Source organism: Dermacentor silvarum, chromosome 1 (assembly GCF_013339745.2).
Source record: "Dermacentor silvarum isolate Dsil-2018 chromosome 1, BIME_Dsil_1.4, whole genome shotgun sequence".
In the NCBI taxonomy this organism is placed as follows: domain Eukaryota; kingdom Metazoa; phylum Arthropoda; class Arachnida; order Ixodida; family Ixodidae; genus Dermacentor; species Dermacentor silvarum.
The window spans coordinates 79317667-79324294 of NC_051154.1; positions in this window are offsets into that span (position 1 = coordinate 79317667).

Below are 6628 nucleotides of genomic sequence, written 5' to 3' on the forward strand. Positions count from 1 at the left end.
TAAGAGTGATCCCTGAGGAGTGCCTCTATTTGGAACCTTTTTCTCTTTTGTTCTGAGGGTATCCACACCTACTGTTGCTCTCCTTCCAAAAAGCTCACTAATGATCCCTATAAGATAAAATAAAATACGGCTCTAACATCAGTTAGTTTCATTGCATAATTTCAACCCAGCTGTTTAACCACCGGCTTCTTGGCCAATCCCCCGTGGTGGGCATGCGCCATGGCATAGGAAGCAAGCAAGCAAGCATACTGTTGCCGTGCGATCCGTTAAGAATGCTCGAATGTAGTTGTAGATTCGTTCGCCGCAATTTAGTTGCGATAAGTTTTTTAGGATGGCCTCATGAGCTACGTTATCAAATGTGCCTTCAGATTCAGATTTAGATTTTATTAGTTCCAAAAAAGTTGTTACAACATCAATAATATACAGACAAGGGTCCCAAAGTGAAAGAACTGTAGTGGGACCCTTGGTAAATAATACAACGTGGTGATATCTATACACAGCAAATGAACGCTATTATCAAACAACATCGACAGATTAAATGCATTATTAGACAATTCAATTCAATCAAGCAAACACGAAACACGAACATGGTAAGAAAGTACCGCGAGAACAAGCATGGATGAAAACAACATGGATGAAACCTAAGAAGTGACATGTGAGAGAAAAGTTTTAAGATACACCGCCAGGATCGTAGTATAGTTATCACAGGAAATGACACTTAAGTAACTTTTTGAAGATTTCAAGAGAAGAGCATGATTTAATAGTTGATGGTAATTCATTCCAAAGAGAAATAGCTGTGAATGCAGATGTTTTTTTTTGCCGTAATTGGTATGAACCATGGGTAACAAGAAATTCTTATTAGCCGCAAATCTGGTTGCATTTTTATTCTGCAAAAGGTCAACTGCGATGAAAGGAAACGTAAGGTTATTATGAAGCAACTTGTGGAGTAAGACAACTATGTTAAACTGGAACAAATTATTAACAGGCAAGATACTGTACTAGAAGTACTAGTACTAGAAGTGATAGTAGTACTAGAAGTGATAGTGCGTATTGACTGATTTTGGATGTGTTGAATTGATGATAAGTGACAAGCGTACGTGTTGCCCCATGAAACAATACCGTAATTAATGTGACTATGAATGAAAGCAAAATACAACGCTAGTAGAGCCTCACGAGAGAAAAAAGGACGAGCTTTGATTAATGCGCAGATACCAAACGCAGTCTTCAGCTTGAGATGTTGGAAGTGACAGCGAAATGTAAGGTTAGAGTCAAGATGAATGCCAAGAAAAGTAACATCGGTGCAAGCGGGAATTGAATGAATTCCAAGCTTTAGTTCAGGAATAAAGGTTAAGGACCTCTGAGTACTTTTAAACAATATATATTTAGTTTTTAGAGGATTCAGAACCAAGTAATTGTTACTACACCATTTCATAATGTTACTCAATGCAATATTTAACTTTGAAGTAAGAGCAGTAATACATTTATCAGATGAAGATATGGTTGTGTCATCTGCGTATAAAACGCAATGATCATAGTTGGAGGAGCTAAGAGAATCCGGAAGATCATTAATATATAGAACGAAAAGCAAAGGACCTATAACTAAGCCCTGTGGTACACCCTGGTTAATACATTTTGTTACAGAAAAAGTATTTGCTACATGTACTGTATATTGCCGGTCAAGTAAGTAACTTTGCAAGAATGTTAGCGCAGGACCGGTTATACCATGAGACTCAAGTTTATTAAACAGGACCCGATGGTTAACCGTGTCAAACGCTTTAGTAAAGTCTAAAAAAACAGATCTGACCAAGTTTCCCAAATCGATACATTTTCTTACGTAGTCAGTTAGAGACAGCACAGCTAAATTAGTGGAACTTCCAGGGCGGAAACCAAATTGGTTGTTTTTTAGCAACTTAAACTTTGTTAAGTAGTCATTAAGACGTTTAACAAATAATTTCTCAATTAGTTTACTAAGGCAGGAAAGAATTGCAATCGGTCGGTAATTAGTAACCGTTTGTTTGTCGCCTTTTTTAAAAACAGGAATAATCTTGGCGTTTTTTAAAAATGAAGGGAACGAGCCGTGTTTAAAGATTAGGTTGATAATAGTATTACAGAGCGTGTCGGAAACTAAATGTGCCACCAGTTTTAAATGCCTTACACAAATTTTATCTAAGCCAGGCCCTGTATTTTTAAGATTAGCAATCGTGGAAAACACTTCATTTGGCGTAGCTGGTAAGAGGAAGAATGATTGTGTTGTACGGCTTAAAGTATTATACAACGGCGCATGTATGTCGTTATTAGTATAAACGGAAGAAAAATAGTCCGAGAAAGCATCAGCAATTTCGTTGGGTTCAGAAAGAGTGAGATTATTGTAATTTATTTTGGTTATAGAAGCATCAACAGATGACTTGTTAAGAAAAGAGTTCACTGTTTTTTGGGGTTATTCTTATTCTGTTCAAATTTATTTTCATAGTACTTTTTTTTCGCCTGTTTAAGTAAAACGTTCAATAAATTACAGTACCTCTTATATCGTTTAGCCAGTCCAGTATTAAAGGGCTGACTTTTAGTTTTTTTGTACATGTTTTCCTTCTTCCTCAGACTTTCTAAAAGACCATCCGTCATCCATGGGTTCTGCGGATATTTATATTTTTTCCCACATTTCACAGTGCGTGTGTTAGTCGAGACGGCCAACAAGAATAAAGAGCAAAACTTATTCAGTGCTTCTTCGGGATCAAACGTGGTATTAATCGGCAACCAATCAGTTTTACTGATGGTTTCAACAAAGGTATCTGCACTAAATACAGAAGTATAGTAGCTAGTATCGTCCTTATGTATTTCCTTGTTAAATGTAAGAAAAATTGGAAAATGATCGGTTATATCAGTATCAACAACCCCGGGAAAAGGCGATGGTAATATGTTAGATAACACGTGATCAATGAGCGTACCGCTCCCACTAGAAGCTAATCTAGTTGGACAGTGAATGAGTGATTCGAAACCATATCCAGTAAAGCAGTCAGTGTAAATTTTACACGAATTGGAATCAGTATCAAGTAAGTTAATATTAACATCACCTACAATCAGAACATCCTTATTTTCAAAAGTTAGCTTTGACAATACGACGTCAAGACAAAGCAAGAAATCGTTAAGGGAAGATGACGGTGAGCGATAAATGCAACCAAGAATCAAGTTCTTGTTATTGTGATTAAGGAATGACCGGTCGACCTCTATCCACACTGACTCACAATTATTCACGTTAACTGCCAGATCAAATCTGCGCGTGTAGGTGACATCTTGTGAAATAAAAATGGCGGCACCACCATGACTGTCAGTTGGACGGTGGCAATACTCTGCTTGATAAGATGGAAAACCACTCAGATTGTTGTCGGCTTCAGAAAGCCAAGTCTCCGATATGCAGATGAAAGTGAAGGCATGCTGAAGTGAGGCGATGAAGTTAGTAATCGCATCTATGTTCTTACAAAGACTACGAGCATTGAAGTGAATGAGCGATCGTTTTTTTACGGTAAGACGAGATTTTACGTCAACGTGGGAGAGCAAGGCCATGAAAAAAGAAAGGGAGAAAAGCAAGAAAAAGAAAAAAAGTTGCAGTGGCTTAGCTCAGCTATGCCAGGATATATGTAGCGTTAGCAAAGGTTCAGCTGATTATTCTTAGCTTTCCTGGTTGTCTAGATTGTCAAGGATTAGCTTGATTGTCATGCTTACTGCTGCTCCAATGACACACACGCGGTATACGTATTATGACACACACGCGGTAAACAGCGAGCGCGCGCCGGCGCCAGTGCGTCTACCACGGCTACGACGTCACTCCTCTGGAATGCGCCGACCGGCGGCGGCGGAGTACGTATTATGACACACACGCGGTATACAGCGAGCGCGCGCCGGCGCCAGTGCGTCTACTACGGCTACGACGTCACTCCTCTGGAATGCACAGACCGGCGGCGGTGAGTCGCGCGCGGCGGCGGCGGAGTGCGCGAGAGGTGCCGGCTCCGGTGGCTCCGGTGCGCAAGCCGTGTGACATCACTGATCTTTGCGCATGCGCAGCACGGCTCTTGATGTGCCGCGCGAAACGGGCTTGGCTAGGCCAGTGTAGCTAACGCTACAAAATTTACAATGCATCACGTGAAGATTCGAAGGTCGGATTCAGTGATAATGCGATAGACCTTGCTGTCATCAGTTTTGCGGGCTTTTATCTGGCAGTTTTCTGTCCATAAGTACTTCCACTTATTTTCTTTTTTGAGTGCCAGCGCCTTCGAGAACACCTTCTTGTTGTCAATGGTTAAGTGGTCGTTCACATAGATTGGTATGTTAGTGCCACCAGTGAAACCAGTGCGAAGCCTAGCCCTTCGCGCCTTCCTGATGAACTCATTTTTCTTATTGCTTGAGCAGAAGCGCACAATGATGCTCTTTTCATTTGATCTAGAGGCAACACGGTGTGCCGTGTCGATATCAGTGGTTAATATAGGGAGTTCGATAGCATCGCCAATTCGCTTCAGAATGGCTCTGCAATCTTCACCCTGCGATGTAGGGATTCCCTTAATTTCCACATTATTCATTCTCGAATATTGCTCTAGATCAGCCACTCTTTTTTTTAGTGCTTCATTACGTGACAGGAGCGCCTTGTTTGAGGTTACTAGTTCTTCCTGTTTTAGTTTCATCGTGTCCAGTTCTTTGCTCATGAACTGAACACTTCCGCAGAGCGAAACATGCTCACCTAGTCTTAAGTTTTCCAACTTGATGTTAATCCGTGCCATCAAATCATCGATCAGCGTGTCCAACTTATCATTCAGCAATGCCTCAAGAGATGCAATTTTTTTCGCCAATTCCGCTGTAGTGGGCATAGTGGAATATACACACTACAAACAGTAAAACGAGACGTTTGGGCAGCAGTTCCGGCAGAATAAACCTTAAATAGTGTACAGAAGAAATCAACCAACCTGGTGACAAGAAGAAATTGTCTTAAAAGGAGGACATGCCGCCGCAACTGCTGCTGAAAAATTGAGTCAGTGCTGTAGATGCGTCCTTATATGGTCCTCGTTGAAGTCACGTGCAATCCGCGCAGACGCAGCAGGCAGTACAGGGTCCAGACGCTTGAATGCCCTCGCAATGAGTGCAAGCGCACGTGGAAGTTATATCCCACGGTGGCCACTGACAACGCAGGAACCAAGGACGAGCAGGAACCCAGGCAACTGATCAACCTGGTGACAAGAAGAAATTGTCTTAGAAGGGGGACATGCCGCCGCAACTGCTGCTGCCAAATTGAGTCAGTGCTGTTGATGCGTCCTTATATGGTCCTCGTTGAAGTCACGTGCAGTTCGCGCAGACGCAGCAGGCAGTACAGGGTCCAGACGCTTGAATGCCCTTGCAATGAGTGCAAGTGCACGTGGAAGTTATATCCCACGGTGGCCACTGACAACGCAGGAACCAAGGACGAGCAGGAACCCAGGCAACTGATCAACCTGGTGACAAGAAGAAATTGTCTTAGAAGGGGGACATGCAGCCGCAACTGCTGCTGCCAAATTGAGTCAGTGCTGTTGATGCGTCCTTATATGGTCCTCGTTGAAGTCACGTGCAGTCCGCGCAGAAGCAGCAGGCAGTACAGGGTCCAGACGCTTGAATGCCCTCGCAATGAGTGCAAGCGCACGTGGAAGTTATATCCCACGGTGGCCACTGACGACGCAGGAACCAAGGACAAGCAGGAACCCAGGCAACTGATCAACCTGGTTCCAAGAAGAAATTGTCTTAGAAGGGGGACAGCGTTTTCGCAACTGCTGCTGCCAAAAGGTCCAGTGTGAGTATGCATTTTGCATGTGTGGTGACATGGTCCAGTACTTCTTCCTTCAATTGGAGTAGTATGTCTTGAGTCGACAGATGCGGCCTGAAGCCGTACATCGTGTCAGGAAAGAAACCCGTGTCATCCACGTGAGGCTTCATGCGATTGAGCACAGCATTTTCGAAAAGCTTCCCCAGGCACGACGTCAGGGATATGGGTCGCATGTTGGTGAGACCTGGAGGCTTGCCCGGTTTCGGTATGAGTACTATGTGCGCTTGTTTCCATTCATTTGGTAGTGTTCCCGCTTCCCAATGGGTATTAAAGAAAGTCGTTAGGGCTTCTATTGAGTTGTCATCCAGGTTTCTCAGCATTTTGTTTGTGAGCCCATCTTGTCCGGGTGTTGTGTTTCGAGTTAGGGAGTGAAGCACTGTCCAGACTTCCACGATTTCAAATGGGCGATCTAGGTCTTCATTTGGCTTCCCACTATGTTTTGGTATAGATGTTTGTTTCCGTGTGTGATCGCCGATGTATTTTGCCTCTAGCTCTCGCAGAATATCTTCATCCGACCCCGGTTGGTTGCGAAGTATGCGTCTGATTGTGTGCGAGGCTTGTTGCTTGCTTAAAGTTGGGTCCAGTAGGTGTATTAGGATTGCCCTCGTTTTCGACGAGCTGAGTCTTCCGCTCAGGCTGGCGCCCATTTGTTGCCAGTTCATATCCGGACATGGCGGGCCTCGTACCTGTTTCCTGTAATGCGATAACCTGCGGTGGAGTTGTTGCGGCTTTTATGTATTGTTGTAGTGTGGGTTTTTTTCTTGAGAAGGGGGTTCCTGCAATTCCACTGCC